At 40.8% G+C, this 21,109-nt stretch overlaps 1 long non-coding RNA gene across 1 annotated transcript; it reads left to right on the top strand.

Moving 5' to 3' along the window:
- Window positions 1-2,519: 2,519 nt before the first annotated feature.
- LOC145345368 (uncharacterized) lies at window positions 2,520-8,457 on the top strand. The gene is made up of 3 exons (XR_013887050.1): window positions 2,520-2,766; window positions 7,374-7,670; window positions 8,376-8,457. It is a non-coding gene; the product is annotated as an uncharacterized LOC145345368 (long non-coding RNA).
- The last annotated feature ends 12,652 nt before the right edge of the window (window positions 8,458-21,109 follow it).

Here is a 21,109-nt window from a genome sequence, read left to right as displayed (position 1 = left end):
AGGAGGTCCAGTGGGGGATGGTGTTCATGAACATTCAGAGAGATGGTCCACAGTCTGTTGATATATTCCCAGCGCAATAAGGCTGAGAATATCATTATAATGGGCGAGTGAGGCAGAGCATGGAGATTATTAAAAAGTATCTGTAACCCCCGAGCAGTTTGCATCTATTCATTTGCTTTATTGGAATGACGATTAGAGATATCAAAGATGTGTGCGTGTGTGTGGTGTGTGTGTGTGTTCAGCTCTTTAATGCTTCCCTGCAACAAAATTGCGGCGGAACTCGTGGGCCGAAGGGCCTGTTTGTACTGTAGTGTTCTATGTTCTAAAATGTATTTTGTTCGGTTAAAAGAGCTCACAAATACAGTATGAAAAATGGCATTCACTGTGCAGCACCAGAATTCTGCTGCAGCTAGTGGGTGTTGTGTTCAGGCCATTCAATCTATTTGCATAATTTTATTTTATATCCAACTTGCATTTGGTTAGGCGAATCCTAGATTCATCACTGATATTAATATCCCATCTGCGCCGGTAGGAGTAAAGCTCTACATTCCCCGCACACTATGCATAAGAGGGTTAGCCTCAATTCTCCCTTGGCACTTATTAGCTGCTGACACATATGGAAACCAACGGGCTCTCTTCTATTTACTCTCTGAACCAATCTGAATCTTCCATCAGACATTTTTCTTGAACGCAGAAAATTTGTAACTCAGTCACTAGATTTTCACTACGCAGGACAATCTATAGGGAAAGCTACGTTTTATTGTGTCCATTTATGTTGTAGATCAGTCAAGACGGCCTGAGATATCAGTTGATAGACATACTGGAATGTATTTGGAGGGAGAGACGGTCACCCTTACCTGCACAGTGAACAGGGTGAATCCTGTTCAAATCTACTTTTACAAAGAGAAGCGCAGCTCGCCTCTACCCAAATCTTCACGAAGGGTAACATTGGCGCATTCACTGTGACCAGGACAACCCAAGTCGGATATTACCAATGCAGATATGCTACATCTGTCAACGGAAGGCAGTTGAAATCAAATCCCAGTAAATCCGTGATTGTCACAATAACAGGTAAGTGAATGGAACAATAGATATGTATGTTTAATTGGCACCGTATTTCCAGTAATAAAATCGCGCCAGATTAATTAATTTACAGCGTTTAATCTTCACAGAAATCTAACCCACGCTCTGTTTTTATTGGCACTGACTTGCGGTGAAATCACATTCAAGCCAAGTAATATCAGTTCTGTTGTTTATAGTGGATACAAAGAATAGCACAATATGGAATCCTTCAGTTGTGTCTGTGTCAGTTCTTTGAAGGAAATCAGTGCCAATAAAAACAGAGTGCAGGTTAAATTTCTGTGAAGATTAAACGCTGTAAATAAATAAATCTGGCGCGATTTTTCGGGAAATACAGTGCCAATTTAACACACGTAACTGTTGTTCCATTCACTTACCTGTTATTTGTGACAATCACGGGTTTACTGGGATTTGATTCCAACTGCTTTCCGTTGACAGAAGTAATACATCTGTATTGATAATATTTGCCGTGGGTTGTCCAATTCAGAGTGAATGTGCCATTGTTACCCTTCGTGAACATTTGGCTAGAAGAGAGCTGCTGATTTTTTTTTGTAAAAGTAGGTTTGAACAGGATTCACCTGATCCCACTCTAATTATTTTACTTAAAAACACTGCAATTCCCCTCTGCCCCTTTCCTCCCCCTGCCCCCACCACCTTCTCTCCCCCTAACCAAAGCCCCCGCAAGACCTTATAATAGTCCGCTTGTGAAAGGTGCTGGGTATTTCCTTCCACTGCTCTTTCAGGGAATGTATTTATATCATAACAAATAAATACCATAATCAAATTATGTTGTCAATTACGCTAAGTTTGTTTTATCGTCACCAACCGATCCTCCAGGGTGCTTCGTCATTTGCTGGAGAAATAATAACACCTCATGCTTTTCAAAACGTTTATGAAATCTCGTATTTATTGCTGGTGCTCGTATCAAAGAAAATACAGCATATCCTCTCGCTCTGCCTTATATCATTTTGTTTTCCACAAATGCAGGAAATTATTGACAGCAACCATTCTAAGCTTCTCACATTATCCTCATAGCTTTATGAGGTTATGAACACCCCGTAATCCTCCTATTTCTGCATCCTGTATAAATGTGGATGTTTGTTTTTGTTTTGTTCATGTTGTTTCTTCCAATTCTTCCAATCAAATTACTTGAATTAACACTTCTCTGTGTGAAATCTGACCTTCGTCTTCTCCTGTTTGAAATGTCCTGCTGATGTGCGATCACCCCTGACTGTCCAGGAAGTTTACCAGCTGAATTTAATCTTCATGGCGTATGTTTTCTATTTTTCCTGCCTTTAACAATGCTAACAGCATTTATATATTTTTGCAAAAACATAGTTTTTTTTAACCTTGAGTCAATCATTAACAATTCTTACCATCCCATTCTAGATCTCTGTAAACCAAATATATCAGTGGATTCTGGTGTTGTGTATCTGGGTGGAAAAATCAACTTGAAATGTATCAGTCCCCGAAAATTTTCGGGCAGCAAGTTTTACTTATACAGACAAGGAGAAGTCAATCACTCGGATGTGAAGACTGCTGCTGCCGGGAACAATTTAGTTACTTTCGCCATCAGAAATGTCGATTTCGGAGAAGGAGAAAATTATACCTGTCGTTATGAAGCCAATGTGAGCAGAAGGTGGCTATCCTCGGGTCTGAGTGAACCTGTACACATCACTGTAAAAGGTCAGTGACACGCACACAGACAATATTTTCATCCAATCTCAATGAAACACCTTATTTAAAAAATATAAATCTGTGCCCTTTACACTCTGCAGCAAAGGTGTATTTAACGCTGGTAACTCCATTAGCAATGAGAACCGGATTTTTTATTTCTTCACCGTTCGTGTTTTTATTCAATCGCCATTGACAATGAAACTTACAGAATGAAACTGATCTTTTTTTCCCGCACCAGACAGAATTAAATGATATGGTGTCCAATGTCAGGTCAATGCCACATGCAGTTAATAATGATGCAATAATGCTATAAGCAATTGGCCAGTGACAACTACGATATTTGTTTTGCCACGTATCAGAACTGGAATACTGTGAAGAGTTGTGACCTTCTCCAGGGGAATGTATACTAGCATTGACTCAGAGGTGAGATGCGCCGCTATTTTGGTGCATGTTACGGAGGGATTATCTTATAAGGAGGAATTGAGTTTGTTGGGCGGGCACTCATTAGAGTTTAGAAGAATAGGAGAAGTCCTTAGTGAGACATATAGGATTCCCACGAAGCTTGGTAAGATAGATTTTGAATGGGTGTTTCCACAAATGCTAGATCTTTGGACTGGACGGCATCATCTCATAGTAAGATGCAGCCCATTTAAGGCAGAAATAAGGAGAAATTTATTTTCTCAGAGTGCACTGAATCTATCGAATTCATTCCTGCAGAGGGACGTAGAAGTTGGATCGTTCAATATGTTGAAGGTTGAGGTGCCGACATTTATAATCAGTAAGGGAATCAAAGTTTAACGGAAAAGGCTCAAAAGGATTGCTCAGGACGATCACCGCAGATTATTCATGATCTAAATGAATTGCGGATCATATTGATTTGGCCAATTGGCCTACTTCTGCTGTGACGTTTTGTCATCTAATGATCTCTGCTTCGCAGATGCACTCCAATGTCATCCGCATGTAAAAAAATGCCACATCGCCACAGGAGACAGAATATTCCCGGCGCAATAAGGCTGAAAATATCATTATAATGGGTGGGTGAGAGAGATCATGGAAACTATTAAAATGTATCTGTACCCCACGAGTAGTTTGCATCGATTTATATTTGTTTCATTGTAATGGTCATTTATGATGTCAGAGCTTTTTTTTGTGCTGAGCTCTTTAATGCGTCCCTGTAGCACAATTTATTCTGTGTTCAGTGTTACAGTATAAAAATTGGCATTCACTGTGCAGCACTGGAACTGCAATTCTGCTGCAGTTAGTGGGGGCTGTGCTGAGGTCTCCTAATTTCCTATCAATCCATTTGCATAATTTTCTTTTATATCCTGATTGCATTTGGTGAGGCGATTCCAAAATTCATCACTGCTATTAACATCCCATCTACGCCTTTGGGAGCGAAGCTTGGCTTTCGCCGCACACTGTGCATCAGAGAATTAGCCTCAATTCTCCCATTGCATTTATTTGCTGCTGACACATGTGGAAACCAAGGGGAACTCTCTTCTAATTAACTCTCTGAACCAATCTGAATCTTCCATCAGACATGTTCCTTTATCGCAGCAAAGTCACAATTCATCCAATAGATTTTCACTGCTCAGGAAAATCAATAGAGGAATCTGTGTTTTATTGTGCCCATTGATTTTGTTAATCAGCCAAAACGGCTTGAGATATCACTTGATAGACATTCTGGAGTGTATTTGGTAGGAGAGACGGTCACCGTTACCTGCACAGTGAACAGGGTGAATCCTGTTCAAATCTACTTTTACAAAGAGAATTAGCAGCTCACCTTCAACCACATCTTCACGAAGGGTAACATTGGCACATTCAATGTGAACAGGACAACCCAAGGTTGATATTACCAATAATAAGTCTCACAAAACCAGGTTAAAGTCCAACATGGTTATTTGGTAGTAAACACCAAAGCTTTTGGAACGCTGTGCCTTCATCAGCTGAGTGGAGAGTTCTGATCACAAACAGGGCATATAAAGGCACACGCAGATTACAGAATACTAGTAAGAATGCGAGTCTTTACAGCTAATCTGCTATTCAAGTCTTAAAGGTGCAGGTAATGTGAGTGGAGATAGCATTGAGCATAGGTTAAAGAGATGTGTATTGTCTCCAGACAGGACAGTAAGCGAGATGCTGCATGTTCAGGCAAGTCATGGGGGTTATAGATAGTGTAACATGAAACCAAGATCCCGGTTGAGGCCGTCCTCATGTGTGCGGGACTTGGCTATTTGTTTCTGCTCAGTGCCTCTGTGCTACCGTACGTCGTGAAGGCCGCCTTGGAGAACGTTTACCTGAAGATCAGAGGCCGAATGCCCGTGACCACTGAAGTGTTCGCCAACAGGAAGGGAACAGTCTTGACTGGTGATTGTCGAGTGGTGTTCATCCATCATTGTCGTAGCATCTGCATGGTCTCCCCAGTGTACCATTCCTTGGGACATTCTTTCCTGCATTGTATCAGGTAGACAATGTTTGCCGAGTTGCTAGATTATGTGCAGTGTACCTGGTGGATTGTGTTCTCACGTGAGATGATGGCATCCATGTCGATGATCCGGCATGTCTTGCCGAGATTGCTGTGGCAGGGTTGTGTGGTGTTGTGGTTACTGTTCTCCCGAAACCTGGGTATTTTGCTGCGAGCAATGGTCTGTTTGAGGTTGTACGGTTGTTCGAAGGCAAGAAGTAGAGATGGCCTTGGCGAGATGCTCGTCTTCATCAATGACATGTTGAAGACTCCGGAGAAGATGTTATAGCTTCTCCTCTCCGGGGAAGTACTGGACGATGAAAGGTACTCTGTCCACCATGTCCTGTGTTTGTCTTCTGAGGAGGTCGGTGTGTTTTTTCTCTGTGGTGCGTCGGAAATGTTGATTGATGAGTTGAGCGCCATATCCTGTTCTTATGAGGGCATCTTTCAGCGTCTGGAGTTGTGTATTGTGATCCTCATCATCTGAGCAGATCTTGTGTATACGGAGGGCTTGTCCTTGGGGATGGCTTCTTTAATGTGTTTAGGGTGGAAGTTGGAGAAGTGGACCATCGTGAGGATATCTGTGGGCTTGTGGAGCAGTGAGGTGCGGAGGTGACCGTCGTTAATGGTGATGTGTATGTCCAAGAATGCAACCTATTCCAGAGAGTAGCCCATGGTGAGTCTGATGGTGGGACAAAACTTGTTTATGTCATCATATAGATGTTTCAGTGATTGTTCACCATGAGTCCAAAGGAAGAAAATGTCATTGATGTATCTAGTGTATAGAATCGGTTGAAAGTCCTGTGTGGTAAAGAAGTCTTGTTCGAGCCCTTGCATGAGGATGTTGGCATATTGAGGTGTAAATTTAGTCTCCTTGGTTGTTTTTTATGTCTGGATGAAGAACTGGTTGTTGAAGGTGAAGACATTGTGCTCCAGGATGAAGTGGATGAGTTGTAAAATTGCATCTCGAAACTGGCAGTTTTCGGCGTTCAGAACTGAGGCAGTTACAACAATGCCATCGGCATGGAGGATGCTGGTGTAGAGAGCCGAGACATTCATTGCGACGGAGTGATATTACCAATGCAGATATATTACTTTTCTCAACGGAAGGAAGTAAGACTCTAATCCCAGTGAATCTGTGATTGTCACAGTAGCAAGTGAGTGGAACAACGTGTGTTAAATTGGCGCCACATTTCCAGAAAAAAAACACGCAGAATTATTTATTTATTTACAGTGTTTAATCTTCACAAAAATTTAACTGTGCTCTGCTCTTGTTGACACTTATTAACCTTGAAGCAGAGCTCAAGGCAATTGATGTCAGGGTCGTTGTTACCACTGCACATAAAGAATAACACATTATGGAATCCTTCAATTGTGTCTATGTCAGATCTTCGAAGGATATGTTCATCTCATTCAAACTCTAACTTTTTTACCCAGTAACTGTGCAATTTCCCCCCGCAAGACTAAGTAACTGTTCCCTTGTGAAAGGTGTTGTGTCTTTCCTTCCACTGCCTTTTCAATAAATGTATTTGATGTCATAACAAATGGACTTGTTGAAAAGAAGCAGTCTGGTTATTTTGCCAATTACCCTAAATTTGTTTAATTGTCACCAACCCATCCTCCAGGGTGCTTCATCATTTGCTGCAGATATAATAATATCTCATGCCCTTGGAAAATATTATGAAATCTCATATTTATTGCTGGGACTCGTAAGAAAAGAAAACCCAGCATGTCTCCTCTCTCTCTGCCTGAGATCATGCTGTTTTCCCCAAATGTAGGGAAGTTATGGACAACAACCATTCTGAGCTTGTCACATTATCCTGAAAGTGTCAATAGTTTCTAAACAGTTCTAAGCCCTCCTATTTCTGGATCCTGTATAAATTTGGACTTTTTTTAGTTCATATTTTTTCTTCCGATTCGTCAAGTAATTTCCTTGAATTAGCATTTCTCTGTGTGAATTGTACTGTTGATTTTTGATCAGGAACTTCTCACTGTCTAAGAGATTTTCCAGCTGAATTTAATCTTCATGATGTATTTTTTTTTTCATTTTTTTTTCTCCCTTTTACAAAACAGATCCCATCATTTTTTTTACAAAAGTAATCAAACTTTCTCGTTGAATCAAACATTGATAAGTCTTTCTATCCGATTAAAGCTCTCCCAAAACCAAATATATATGTGGATTCTGGTGTTGTGGTTCCGGGTGGAGAAATCAACTTAAACTGCTCCAGCCCCCGAAACTTTCCTGGCGTCACATTTTACTTGTACAGACAAGGAGACGCCAATTACTCAGATGTGAAGACTGCTGCTCCCGGGATCCATTTGGTTACTTTCACCATCAGGAATGTCGATCACGGAGGAGGAGGAAATTATATCTGCCGTTATGGAGGGAATGTGAGCAGTATGTGGCTATCCTCGGATCTGAGTGAACCTGCACACATCACTGTAAGAGGTGAGTGACACTCAAACAGTCAATGTTTTCAGCCAATCTCAATAAAATATCTTCATTTTTTTTAATTTAAATTTGCGCAATTTATTCCTTGCAACAAAGTTGTGTGTAATGTTTTTAGCTCCCTCAGCAATGAGAGTCAGATTTTCTGTTAAAGTGGTCGTTTTTTTTTGCACAATCACCATACACAATGAGATTTACAGAATGAAACAGATTCCACCCCCGCCCCACCCCCCCCCCCCCCCCCACACACACACACACACACACAATGCAGAACTACATGATATGGTGCGTCATGACAGATCACAGTTAAATGCAGTTAATAATGATGAACTAATGTTATAAGCATTTTGTTCTGAATTTGAAACACGGAACACTCATTGGCCACTGTGTACTTACCAATACTGCAATCCAAATCTGGTCTTTATTTTGAATGTTCAGATTCTGAAACAACCAGTAGACTCCAAGGCTCCGAATCTCCGGTTCTATCTCCCATTGTCATTGCACACTGACATCCAACTGTGCTGTTCCCACCCGTTGTCCACACTGCTGGTAAAAAAGAACAGGCAAAAAAAAAATCCATTTAAACAACGATTTGATTAAATTAATTGCAGGTTGGATCGCCCTTAGAGACGAGTTTGCAAATATGATTGCAATAGATATGGGAGACGATTTCATTAAAATTCACCCGATTTGATAATCAAACAGGTTCGAACACATCGTTAACTTCAAATTGGATTTGCTGGGCTCTCACCATTTTTGTCGTCTTTGGGGTTGTAATTATCATCGGAATAGAATGCAAGTCAGTCAGGAGAAAAACAGATCTAGAAGGTAAGTTTAAGGAATAAACAATAGCCGGACGATTTCATTTTGGAGTTAAGTAATGCATTAAAATATATTGGTTTCCTCAAAATGCTTGCAATTGACATTTATTTTCATTGGTAAATATTAATATTATGTTTTTGAATGCTAAATGTCAAATTTCTTCAGAAATAACTCCTTCACGTAAAAAAAAAGCATTACGTATTCTCTGGATGCCACTCCAGGCCAGCTGCCAACAGGAATACAGAGAGGATTCGGCAGGAAGCAATGTCACAACATATAATGTGACTGTAAATAACTGTCAAATTAAATCCAATTAGATGTGTTTCTTCCCTGTTCGTTTAGTTGGTCAACATCAACCATACGTAATGCATTTGTGGCATTGCCAAAATCAGTTGCGATTGTCACTTGTGACAGAGACCTGAGATTCGACAGATCAACTCTATTTTCACAAATAGATGTGCACTCTATTCCGACTAATGTCTCTCTGGAACATCACCTGAAACTGCTTTCAAACATACACAAAATCTGAAATTGTAGTTTACTAAGAGGCAAGAATTAAATTACGGCAATTCGTAACAACAGACAATACAGATATTTTCAATGAATTGAAGTCCTTCATCCATTCCTTCCAATGACAGTTTTGTCTGAAATTTAATCAATCTGTTCTGTGGAAGTACTCCACTAAATAATTGAAGAACAGCCGTGTCATGTACGCGGAACCAATCATTGCAGATTACCTAAAATATTTAAGTGTACGTGCCAAGGAAATAATTAAACATGATTTTAATACCAGAAATCAATTTCCTGGGATTGAAACAAGATCGAATATTTCACACATACCTTACATTTTCTACTGAACAACAATATTACTGGCCCCTTTCATACCACGAATGTTAACTATAAGTCGTAAGTAAATGATTGAAACTGCTCTTTAATGAATATGATTCTGCGTGAAACTCGCCAAGAAAGAGGTGAAGTTGAAACAGTCGGATACTCTCCGGGAGATGCACAGAGTAGAAACCGTTTTAATTGTGGTGCAAGATGTTTATTTGACTTGACAGTTATGTAGAGGTGCAAACATAAGCGGAATTATAGCTGCGGAAGTTCTCTCCGAGATCCCCCTCATATCCTGATAATGCAACTCTCTGTTGCAGGTTGACATTGACAAACTGGATAGGGAAATTATGTTATAACTATTTTAAGTAACGCAGCTTCACGATAAATGCTAATACACATGGACTTCAGTTGGAAATACACCTCCTGAACTGAATGCCTGCCTCCTGTAATTGAAATGTAATCATATGTAGAAGCAGGGTCAGTTAACATCATAAACTGATGAAGGAAAGTACTTCACATGATTAAACATAACCAGTTAATTTCTCTTGTTACAGGCGATGTTACTGATGGAAACTATGTCAACGTGCATGTTGATGAAGAGACGACATTTTAAACAGACTGCAATTAAGATAAAGCAGGCAGCAGTTTTATAATATGAACAGTGTTCAGTAATATAAAGAAAGAAGAATTACGTTGAGATGATACATACATATCACAATACAGATATTGCAAGTAGGGATAGAGTCATGTGCCTACTTTTTAAAAAGTGTTGTTTTGTAATGATGTAGCTCACAGCTTCAGCGATATCATTGGGGGGTGGGGCTAAGCTGTGACAGTGAGGTGATAGGGCTTTCAGTCTTGTTTGTGGCGGTCAGGTGACGAGGCTTTTATCCTTTGGGCTTCAGTTTCATTTTGGGGAATGTTTTGGCAGGAGATTAGCAGCAAGCTAACAAGCATTGTTGGCTCTCCATGTTCTTGTGTTTGCTTTTGATTCTGAAACTATCATCCATTTTTTGAAGGATAGACTTATTGTCATCCTGCCTCAATGAAGCAGTGTTTTTTGGAAATGGAGTTGAGTGCAACCTCTTTTAAGTTTCGTCGAAGGCATTTCCAGCAATCAACACAGGAGGTTAGATTTCTATAACAAGTGGCCATTAAGCTATATATTAAGCGTATTTGGTTGGGGGGGGAGGTGTATTAGATGTTGAATTTGGTTGGAACACATTTGCGACATTCCTTAAGAGTTTAAAATTATGGTGCTTGTTGTATGTCTTTGTTGTAGTTGTTAAGAGTTCTTGATACTTGTCTGAATATACATGTCAACAACATTCTAATTAAACTTGTTTTTTTGGCAAAAGCTCCACATGAGTCTCTTGAACGTGCAGTGAAACCTTTCGGGCTCAACTTTGTCAATTCAACGTTACACGTTGCAGGTCTGGCAAGTTTCAGAGATAAGCAAAGAACAGAGGAAAAAAGAACAAAACAATACAGCATAGGTAGAGACCATGCGGCCCTCCAATCCTGCACGACCATGCTGCCCAGCAGAAATAAAACCACTTGCCCTTCCATGGACCGTATCCCTCTACTCCCATCCTATTCATGTATGTGTCAAAACGCCTATTAACAGTCACTACCGTATTGCTTCTATTATTTTCTCCTACAGAGTATTCCAGGCACCCCACACTCTCTGTGTAAAAGAAAATCTGCCTTGCATATCTCCTTTAAATCTTGACTCACGCACATTAAACCTGTGCCCCATAGTAATCGACTCTTCCACCCTGGTAAAAACTTTCTGAATATCCACTCTGTCCATGCCTTTCATAATCTTGTAGATGTCTATCAGGTTGCTCCTCAACCTCCATCGTTCCAGTGAGAACGAACCAATTTTCTTCAACCTCTCCTCATGGCTAATGCCCTCCAAACCACACAACATCCTGGTAAATGTTCTCTGTACCCTCTCCAAAGCTTCCACATCCTTCTGCTAGTGTGGGGGCCAGAAATGAACATTATATTCCAAGTGTGGCCTAAGTAAGTTTCTATGAAGGTGCAAAATGCATTGACAACTTTTAAACTTAATGCCCCGGCCAATGCGGACAAACATGCCTGATGGCTTCTTCACTACCTTCTCCGCTTACATTACCACTTTCAGTGATCAGTGTGCCTGTACAGCCAGATCCATTTGCCTATCAATACTCTTAAGGGTTCTGTCATTTACTGCGTGTTTCCTATCTGTATTCGAGCTTCCAAAATGCATTACCTCACATTTGTCCGGATTAAACCCTATCTGCCATCTCTCCGCCCAAGCCTCTGATAGATCTACATCCTGCTCTATCCTCTGATGGCTATCATCACTACTCACAAATCTACCAATCTTTGCGTCATCTGCAAACTTGCTAAACAAACCAGTTACATTTTCCTGCAAATCATTTATATACCTTACAGAGAGCAAAGGTCCCAGCGGTGATCCCTGAGGAATGCAAATTGTCACAGCCCTCCATTCAGAAACTCACCATCACACTGTTACTCTCTGTCTTCTTTGATCGAGCCAGTTTTGTATCCACCTTGCCAGCTCACCTCTTATCCCATGCGACTTCACATTTAGCACCAGTCTGCCATACGACACCTTTCCAAAGGCTCCTCAAACCGTGAAATATTTAACCATAGAAACACCTGTATATTTTTTGTATCGGAAGAATCCAATATTTTACACGTTGTGAAGGAGAGCGAGGTTGAGTGGCACTGAAAAAAAGTGTTCAGCATCAAGATTTGGGAGGGGGGGTGGTGGTGGTGCCGATTCATCGCATTCCATGTTGGTATCACTCAAACAAACTTGATTTTTTTTTGCAGTTCAACATGATATAGGTTAAATGAGGGGCAGGGGGATGGGGGGGTGGGCATGACTTAATTAGCAGACATGAACACGTTTCGAATTTAGACGCATTTGTAGATCACTCTGTACAAAACAGTAAATACATTCTGGTGTATATCACAATATTTCTTGTGTACATCACAGGAAAAAATAACCAGCTGAGACATGGTACAAACTCTCCCGACACCGTGTGCAATATGTTCCTAAATGCCCTGTTAAGTTCAATAATGTTGAGTCATTTGATTCACTTGCATCACTTCCTACTTTCCTGTATTACGTTTCCTTCATAGTATGACCAATAAATACAACGTAGCGGGAGGTAAATGCTTGCAAACGAAATCCGAGCAATCCGACACTCGAAAAGCATTTAGCCTATGGCATGTCATTATTATCATCATTTCATTGATTGACGGTGTCATTAGTAGGGTCAACAATTGTTCTCTACCTTGAAATAAGGAGGAGCACTTCCGACGCCAGTAAGTCGTCATTCACAATGATGTGGTCTTGGATTCGGAGGTCGGCTGGCAAGATTCATGTTACAGATTTAATAATTATAGACGCATTACACCAGCTACTATGGTGAGATTTGAACCCACGGCCGCAAAGTAATTCCGTTGTTCTTTGTATTTGCAGCCTAATGAGATTGCCTCATTATTTTTGCTCTATTATCGCCGTAAACGTCTCAAGTTGTAGCGACACAACTCCATGTACTCAGCGTAGACGATGCCAACTCTGGCATAATGTCCACATCAGGATTCGTCACCGGGTCTTGAGACTGATGCACTCTGACTCAATGCAAAGATTTCCCCTACCCGTTACTGTAATGATGTTCACTAAACACAGTGGAATGGAACAGGGAGATGGAATGTGAACAAGTCCAATACTTGGACTTGTAATTCTGCAAAGTCGGATGTCAGGATTTGTCTGTGGGAGGTTTTAATAAACGTAAAGTTCAACGAGGATGGTCATTCGCTATTCTGCTGCAGCATACAATCATGGACTCGTCAGTTCTACAGCTCAGGTGGATGCCAATTAGCTAATCCTTTCTACGCCAGAAGGATGACACTGCTATCTAGTTTAGTCCCACATCTCAGTTTTTTTTTCTTAATCATTCAAATGAACGCTCATCATGCCGCTAACCAATCTTGTCCCCAATGATGCTATGAACTACGTATCATCTATTCAATCAAAAAGTATCTTCTTGATCTTGGAGGTAACTTTTGTGATAAATAATCATTTCCACATCATTTCCATTTGTTGGGAATGTAGTTTCCAGTTTGTCTTTTGTTTGCAGCTCCATTTGCCAGTTGAAACTGTCTCATCAGTTACCTGTGAAATTCCATCGTCATTCCAATAAATTTCCCCATTATTCTCTGTTTCAATGATGTTACTGAATCGGATGTCCGACTATGGGAAAGTGATCAGAGCTCTTTGGTTTTCTTGGCCAACAGTCATATGATGGCTGAAATCACAGCATCGACCCAACTTGAACAGTAATTCAATTGCTGCGATGCAGCAGGAAATGTCTTTAGTTCCTGAGAGGCGTCATCGATAAATGCAAATCACGAAATTCGCATTTACGTGCACTTGTTATCTGATGGCAACACTTCACTTTAACACAAAATTGAGTTGACAACCTATTTTCACTTTTTTGCCTTAACGTTCACAGCTCCATTTACAACTCCGACTGATGTTCATTCTCTCCCAGATCAGTTGCCAGTGCAAGTCATGATTCTTAATTAGCCGATATGTATGCATTTTGCAGAAGAGACAATATCCATGGCCTAAATTGTGACTGCCGGGTACGATGTTAGATCCACGTTAGTAATCAACGTTTGCTGCCCTCTGCCGAAATCGTCAGCAAGCGCAACATTGGATCATACACGGTAAGCAGCGCGAGCGAAGGAGAGCTGTCGCAATGCATTTATGGGCAGTCGTACTTCTCCCACCTCAGTGAGCCTGTGTCAGTCTCTTTCCCAATGGGTGACAGTGATGCTGTTTTTAGGGACTCGGAGTGTGTGTGCTGATACATTGTCACATGGATGTTGTAGTCTAGACCTATGGATATTATTAATTGAGTTTCTAAATTTCCTTTAACCACATGGCTTGTCAGGCATCCTTCCCACTGTGACGTCTAGTTGTTCTTTTTCCCCTCCATTTTAACGATTTCCACTCGGTAAGAAAGTGAGAGATTGGTTTTAGTTACGCAGTGAAGCAGCCATCAGATGGATCTGTTCTGTAAAGGAAACGCCTATATCAATGGAACCGATTTCGTCCGAATGGGAAGGACATCTTAATATTCCACAACATTCCATATCCCTTTATGATGGTGATCAGTGAATTTGGGTTTTGAAGGTGAGAATATTCGAATCTTTTCTGAGCATATCAGACAAAATAATATGAGACAACAAAGTTGTTGTGGAAAAAGGAGCTGCAGTTTATTTGTTTCCGAATTTTTGCTTTCCGTAAGTCCATTTATAGGATATGGACATCTCTGAAAATTGCAACATATACTGCCCATCGAATCACTCTTGAGGATGATTAGTAATTGCCATGTCTCTATGGGCCTATGCCATCCGTACACCAGAGCAGTTTAGGGTGGCAGATTTCCTTCCATAATGAACATTAATGTGGCCGCTTCTCTCTTTGATATGTAAGAGTAAACTTTCAAATTTAGTACTTGAAAGTGTCGAACGTTTCAAAAACAACAATCTTTAAAATGAAATTCTATCTGCCCAATGTTGTTTCCATTAAAGCCCACACATTCAATATTCCCTTAAATTCCCTTAGTGTGCCAAATTTTATTTCGAAACATCAGCAAAACTTTTGTACCCAAACCTGTCTGGGTAGCAGAACATAATTGTGAACTATTGTCTGAAACGATCATCCAAAGGTAAAGTTATTCCTCGATAATAATGACAATATTTGTTTACCTGTTTTCTATTTGATGAAACCAAAGATTTTTAAAGCTTTTTATGAAGAGTTTATTGGGGAATTCAGAAACAGTGAAGGAGAAAAAACGAGGAAGAATGCAAGAGCTAAGCAAGATTTCTTAAAAGCACCACCCAATCCCACACAATGTAAAATCTGGAAGGACAAATGCAGCAGACGCATGGAGAACACGATGACCTGGCCGATCCTTTCCCAAGTTATTCACCACACTGATTTGGGATTATGTCACCGTTCTTTTGTTGTCACTGGGTCAAAATCATAAAACTCCATTCCGAACAGCCCTGAGGTACATTTACATGATATGAATTTGAGTGAGCCATGAAAGAGGCTCACCATCTTTTTTTTTGAAAGGGTTTTAAGAATTTGATAATTAATGGTGGGTTTAGCCACTGACACCGAAATCCAATGAATGCATACATAAACTAAAATGCATTTAATTGGATATAGTCAGGAAAGGTGTGAATTTATCCAAACTCACCATAATTCTAATGTCCTATTAATCCTTTGAAGAGGCAGTATTGGAGATCTGTAATCTGTTGAACAGTTTACACGGCAATTGATTTCATGAACATATTGAGGCGGACGAAGCAGACCAATAGTGAGAACATGCAAACTCCAAACAGACAGTTACCCAAGGTTGTAGTGAACCCGGGCCCTTAGCACTGTGAGGCAGTACTGCTAAACACTGTGTAACTGCCAAGACTCGCCGAACTACTGATGTAATTAATGAACTGACAAATTACCAATGAACTTTTTTTTTCGTTGGGGGGAGTCTAGAATCTTACACAGTCCAGACTGGACACGGATAACACTTTTCCTTCCCTAAATGCCACATGTGAATCACATGGAATTTGCTTACATTAACTAAAGTTTTATAATCCCAGTCACTGGAACTCATTGAAACAACCGGATGCTGTTGGGGTGCATTGCTCTATTTTACCATTAATTCCATTTTTTTTTTCATTTGTCACCCTCTTTCAGAGCTCATTGAAAAATATTCTTGCTGCTATTCGTCTTCTGTACTAGACATTAGAACAACCAGTGTGAAAACAGTTTATTTTCTTAGTTATATTATGCTTTCTGTATTATATTTAGCAAAAAATGACTTCCACTGTAGGCTGCCGTTGCATTTGATAAGGGTGTAATTCCAATCCTTGCATTCTTGTAATTTGGGTTCCAGAGTAAAAGTAACTTAAACCATTTAAAGCAACCTAACATTACAGATACACTAAGTTAGTGAACTAGTACCTCATCTTCAGCGTGAATACCCAATAGCGTGAGTCATGTACGATTTGACACATAACCTCACTATTAAATGTTGTGTGATACAAATCTGAACATAGAATATAGTGAACATCCAGGAGACTGGTCTGGACGGTGAAACGAATGGCAGGGCAGAAAATATCATGATCCTCAGTTTCATTTTATGTGGCAATTATGCACCTCCTGTATATCAATAACAAACTTGGCAACAAAGCGTTTTCTTTATGAATAAGTTGCAAACATTTTGTGCAAGCTGGCTACGTTCCTAGATAAACTACATCAGTGATCAAGGGCACAATATTACTGCAGCACAAAACACATTATACTGGGTCAACATAGCAGTTCTGGCAGCATCTATGGCGATAGGGAAGCAAAATTAAGCATTTTTACTGCATAAGACCATTTAAAAGTATATGCGTATGTGTATATTCAAATTATAATATTCGGTATTATATATTTTAGATGTATTTAATGACGTCAGTTTAAATTTATCCAATTTGTTGTATTGCCCATATTGTTTCGAATCAATATACATGGAATCAGAGAAAATCATATAATCCCTGCAGTGCACAATATCTGCCCATAGTGTCTGCACTGATAGTCCGAAAGTATATCTTACCGAGGTCCTAACACCGTAACACTACATGCTTGCACTGCCAATCCGCCCAGAACTGCGGACAACATGGTGTAATTTGACATGAACGACCACATAATCTGCACACCTCTGCATTGTGGAAGGAAACCAGACGACCCTGTGAAACTCACGCAGACAAGAAGAGAATATGCAAACTCCACACATACATCAACCAATTGTGATAGTACCTGCCAGCTGCCTAAAATAATTTCTCTAACTCATCCTGAGTTTCTTCAGCTTCTCAGTAAAACCTGTTGTTCTCAATATTTCTGGTATATCATTCAGGTTGTCCTTTGTGAAGACTGAAAATAAGTATAAATTTAATTCCTCAGCCATTTATTTAGTCCCCGTGATGAATTCTCCCGTCCCTGATCTTCAGGGGCACACAGTCTTTTTTCTGTAAATCGTTTTCTCTTTACATATCTATGCAGATTTTTACAGAACAACAAGAAAAGAAAAAAAGAAAACCGTGAATGAAACGCAGTCCATCATGCAAACCAATCTCCCATCCAGGGACTCTGCTTACACTTCCTGCTGCCTCCGAATAACAGCCAGAATAATCAAGGTCCCTATGCAACCCGGACATAGATTTTTCCACCTTTCTCTCTCGTGAAATGATACAAAAGTTTGAGGTCACGGGCCAACCAACTCAAGAACAGTTTCTTCCCTGCTGCTGCCAGCCCTTTGAACGGACTTACTTGCATTAAGTTGACCTTTCTCTACACTCTAGCTACGAATGTAACACTTCATTCCACAATCTCTCGTTCACTTTTGTAAGAACAGTATGTTTTGCCCGTGAAGCGCGCTCGAAACAATATGTTTCACTGTATATTAATACATGTGACAATAATAAATCAAATCACTTGAAAACCATGGTTCAGCCAAAATTCCCTTCCCACCCTTGCGCCCAACAGGAATAAACGATTTCTGGAGTTCACTATTCGTTGGTTAAATGCCTACCATTGTCTGTACGCTGTCTTTCCTTTTTGTCATATTTCGCAGTCCATCACAGGCAATTCATGCCTCATACCATCATAGTCACTTTACTGAAATGCAGGACCCTGGTCTCGGAATCAACTACATCATGATCCGCCTTGACAATGAATTCTACCACATTAAGGTCAATCATAGCCAAGGGTTTTCTTACAACTGAAATGACAACTAACCCTTTCTCAATGCACAGCACCCAGCCCAAGATGGCCTGCTCCCTTATTGGTTCCTCAAAGTATTGCTCCAGGAAACCACCCCGTAAGCACTCCAGGAGTTCCTCCTCCATTATACCATGGTCAATTCGGCTGTCTTAATCTATATTCATACTAAAATCGCCCATAATCACAGATGTTGTTCTGTGATGGATAGCAGAGTCACCGCGCAAAAGTCATTGTGTGACACTGCCTTGCTTTTCTTTTGACCAGAGATGATGGGTGTTTTCCTGCAGAACGTGGGACCCTCAGGACGGTGTGTGGAGAGGATAAATGCGTTTGTGAATACTCCCATTATCAGCTCAACACAGAATCTGAGTGCTTGTCTCTGTACTCCTTGCAGGCCATTTGCTATCTGTGAGTTAACTTTTCTGAAAGCTGATCTGATGTCGGAGGTGGTTCGAACGGGTTTTCCACATCTTGTCCATACGCAGTTGATATCCCCCTGTGAGCCTCCCATCTGTGTGTCCATCAAGTTGCGCTTGAAGGAGAAGGAGTCTGCATCCACCCCTACACTGGCAGTGAAGGTCCAGCAGCCACCACCCACTGCGTGGAAAACTTCCCTCGCACGCCTGCACTAAATTTATCCCTTCTCACCACGAATCTGTGTTCTCTTGTAGCTGGGATTTCCACCCTGAAAAATACAAAAGAAACATACTCTGGCTATCCAACCTATCAGTGTCTCTCATGATGTTTTAGGCTTCTATGTCGTCGCTCCTCAGTCTTCGTTTTTTTTCCAGTGAAATCAATTCGAGTTTATCCAAACTCTCCTCATACCTAAAAGCTGCCAGACCAGGCATGATTCTGGTAAATATTGTGTGCACCCTCTTCAAAACATTCAGGTCATTCTGGCTCTGTGGCGACCAGAACTGAATGTAATATTCCAGACGGGGCCTAACGAAAGTTTTTGTTTACAGCTGCTGCATAACATGCTGACGCTCATACACGTTGCCACAGGTGACGAAGGCAAATATACTATATGTCCTCTTGATCACCTGTTCCACCTCTGTTGCCACTCTTAGGGAACTGCTGTCCTGTAAACAAATATCCTCTGTAAGTCAAAGGATCCAAGGGTTCTGCCACTCATTGTGTAATTCCCATCTGAATCTGATCTTCCAAAATGCATCATCTCACATTTATCAGTATTATCTGCCACTTCCCTGACAAATTCTGCAATCTAACTATTTTCAGCTGTAATGTTTGACAATTGTCGACACCATCTGCAAATCTGCAAATGTATGTGTCATCCACGATCTCACTAATCAAACCACCGATATTTTCCTTCAGTTCATTTGTATTACAATTACAGAGATCCCAAAACTGATCCCTGTTGAAAAACATTGGTTACTGATCTCCATTCTGCAAACCATCTTTCCACTGCTACTCTCTGTCTTTCATGACAAAGCCAGTTCTGTATCCACCAAGCCAGCACACCTGGCATCTCTTCAGATTTTACCATTTGTACCAGCTTGCTATGACAGTCCTTGTCAAATGCCTGAATGAAGCCTACATAAACAGCAACCACTGCCTGTCCCTTTTCGATCATTCGTGGCACCTTCTCAAAAAAAACAATCAATTTGGTGAGACATAAACTTGTCTGCACGAAATTAATGCTGCCTGTCACAAACATCTGCATTCACTTTCAAATATAAATACATCCCGTTTATCAGTACCTACTCAAACAGATTTCCCCACCACTGACGTCAGCATTGCTGGTCCAAAATAACCTGAATGATCCAATTCCCTTCTTAAACAAAAGAACAAGATTTGGAATTAACCAATCATCTGGAACGTCACCACTGGGCAAAGATGATGCAAAAATAGCTGTTATCGCCCGAGCTATTTCCTGGCTTGTCTCCTACAGATTGTTGAGTTATATCCCACCAGGCCCTGTGAGATTATCTACATTACAGCAATTTAATAAGGCGGTACGTTGGCACAGTGGTTAGCACTGCTGCCTCAGAGTGCCAGATACCCAGGATCAATTCCGGCCTCGGGTCACTGTCTATGTGGAGTATGCACATTCTCCACGTTTCTTCCTGGGTTTCTTCCGGGTGCTTCGGTTCCGCCCACTGTCCAAAGATGAGTGCGTTAGGCTGATTGCCCATGTTAATTTGACATTATTTTAAAGGGGATGAGCAGGATAAATATGTGGGGGTTGCGGGAGTAGGGCATGGGTGATATTGTGATCTGTACAGATTTGATGGACCGAATAATTTCCTTCGGTATTGTCGGGTTTCTACGATTCTTTGAGTCTATGAATACACTCAACATTCCACCTCAGAATATTGGACTGCTGGAAAGTATTCACACATCCCTCCCTACAGTCTGAATCTCGCATGTCTCTCACTGCGGTAAATGTGATGTAAAGAATGTTTAAGGTTCTCACCAGTTTTGTCTGGCTCCATGCATATCCTCAATGTTTTACCCTTGAGTGGCCTCCTAATTTCCTCTCTATCCTCGTGTTCCTAATATATTCATCAATTTTCTTGGAATGCTCTTTAATCCTGCGGTCAAAAGACAACGTAAGAAGGTTAGGACTTACCTGGCGAAGGGGCAAACTCTGAAAGCTAATGGCGTTTACTGCCAAATAGATCTGTTGGACTTTAACCTGGTGCTGTGAGGCTTCTTACTGTGTTTACCACAGTCCAACGCCGGCATCTCCACATCATGGCTAAAGACAACTCATGACCTACCTTTTACACTTTCAACTTCCACGGTTGAGCCTCTTCGTGCATTATCAGTAATCTTCAAGGGCTTCTTCTGTTTTGGTATGCTTCCATTTTCATGACTAAGCTGACAATTGGCCCTGTTATCCAGGTTCCCCGACCCTGCAATTTCATTCTTTCATTTTAACAGT

This window comes from Carcharhinus amblyrhynchos, chromosome 7 (assembly GCF_965287045.1).
Source record: "Carcharhinus amblyrhynchos chromosome 7, sCarAmb.v2.hapA, whole genome shotgun sequence".
Classification (NCBI taxonomy): domain Eukaryota; kingdom Metazoa; phylum Chordata; class Chondrichthyes; order Carcharhiniformes; family Carcharhinidae; genus Carcharhinus; species Carcharhinus amblyrhynchos.
This window is presented reverse-complemented; position numbering and strand designations above follow the sequence as displayed.